Source organism: Limulus polyphemus, unplaced genomic scaffold (assembly GCF_000517525.1).
Source record: "Limulus polyphemus unplaced genomic scaffold, Limulus_polyphemus-2.1.2 Scaffold636, whole genome shotgun sequence".
Taxonomy (NCBI): Eukaryota; Metazoa; Arthropoda; class Merostomata; order Xiphosura; family Limulidae; genus Limulus; species Limulus polyphemus.
The window spans coordinates 306,346-308,379 of record NW_013666246.1 but is presented as its reverse complement, the minus strand read 5'-3'; the positions used below and the strand labels follow the sequence as shown (position 1 = coordinate 308,379).

Sequence of the window (2,034 nt, the reverse complement as noted above, 5' to 3'; positions counted from 1 at the left end):
CTGGAACAGAAGAACGTCACTCTCAATTTTGCTGAGATCTGAAAATCTCTCCAAAAAAATGCTTATTTAAGTCACTAATAATCTTCTTCGGAAACTCGAGGTTGACATCTTCTGCGATTCCAGCGCAAAAATCTTTGAAACACTGAAAATGAGAGAAGTTTCCTCCTTCCAGTTGTGCTTCAAACAATGATAGCTTTCTCCGAAATCCTTTGATGATTCTGTAGAGATCACAGATAAGGTTATTCTTTCCCTGAAGTTTCAAGTGCAATTCATTCATGTGGGATGTGATGTCAACTTTGACAGCCAGGTAGGATCTGACAGAAGTAGATCAGCTCTATCCTTTTCGGTGAGAAAAATATCTATTTCTCTTCGGAGCTTATAAAAACGAAACAGGACTTTACCGCAGCTGAGCCACCTCACTGCTGTGTGATAAGGCAAGTCACAGAATTCAGAATCAATTTCTTCAAGAAAAGCCTGGTACTGGTGGTGATTAAGTGAATGACCCCGAATGAAGTTCACCGCAAAACGACTGGTTTCAGTACGCAAGAAATATCTAAGTCTTTCCTAGAGAGTGCTTGCTGATGTATAATGCAGTGTATAAACATAGCGCCCGGGAGATGAAGATCTTCCAACTTAGTTCGTATCTGCCCCACCAGACCCTTCCTCACTCCAGCCATGTTTTTTCCTCCATGAACTGTAACACATCGAAACTGATTCCACTGAAGGTTATAGCCTTGCAAAGTTTTCTGCACTTCCATGAAAATGTCTTCTCCAGTTGTTGTTCCGTGCGTGCTGCAAATGGATGCCAACTTTTCTGTGATCTGAAAGTCCAAATTAACACCACGAATGAACATGAGAAGTTGTGACGTACTCGAGAGATCATTAGACTCACCCAGCAACAAAGAATACCACAAGAAGTCCCTAGCTTTCTCGCGTATCTGTAACAACATGTTCTCCTCAAGTTCTTCTGTTCTCCGCACAACTGAACTTGCTGAAAGGCTGATACTTCCAAACAAATCGGCTTTCTCAGGACACAAGTCATTTGCTGCTTCCATCATACACTCTTTGATGAAGTTGCCGTCAGTAAACGGTTTTCCTCGCTCTGCCATCTTATGCACTATTTTGTAACTTGTACGAGTGACAGATTCATTTGCAGCAAACATTCTCGTGAAGAGATTCCTTTGAGATTCCAAAGTACGTTTCATGAACTCAAATTTCTCGAAACGCAACTTTCCAGAAAACTTCGAATATGTTGACAGATGTTTTGTTTCATAGTGATGCCGAAGATTGTACTCTTTCAAACCGGCAACAGTTTCGTTGCATATCATGTAACTAGCTTTCTGGTTGTTTGTTTCCACAAAGAAGTACTTTTCTCCCCATTCTTCATTGAAAAGGCGACATTCAGCATCTACTTTTCTTTTCTTAGTAGCCATAACGATGGGTGAAGAAAACAGGATCTGAAAATGAAAAACATTTGTTTATTTCCACATTGAATAGTCTACCAAAAAAGTTGTAGAAAGATGATAATTATTCAAAATGTTTTTGACATGTATATAAACATGACAAACTAAATGTAAATAGTTCATGACATTAAATTGCGTTATTACGCAATTGGTTTAAAAGTTATTTCTCGATAAGTTATTTGATTAAGCAATTTTTATAACTTGCCAATGTATTTTAAATTTATTATGTTAATTAGAAGAGCTTTATAAAAAAATAATTAAGATCATATTTAATAAAAATATTAAGAATCTTAATAGGCAAATATAGTATTAAGAATTTGATACTAATTTAATTAAAATATTTGTTAATTTAATTAAGTCGTTTTAGCTCATTTGTAGCACAGTGCAGTGGTAGACTGGATGAACTGACCTCGCAGGCCGGATCTGGCCCACGGGCCATAGATTGGTGACCCTTGTCTCAATAGATAGAGAGAAAATTAAGAAAAAATACTTAGAAGTTCAGTTATCTCTCAATAGATGGAGAACTAATAAGAAAAAATACTTAGAAGTTCAGCTATCTCTCAATAGATGG

General features: G+C 37.0%; 1 protein-coding gene across 1 annotated transcript in view; it reads left to right on the top strand.

Moving 5' to 3' along the window:
* Positions 1–2,034, top strand: part of LOC106459609 (5'-nucleotidase-like) — an 18,768-nt gene that overhangs the window by 13,035 nt on the left and 3,699 nt on the right. The gene's annotated exons all lie outside the window — the stretch shown is intronic.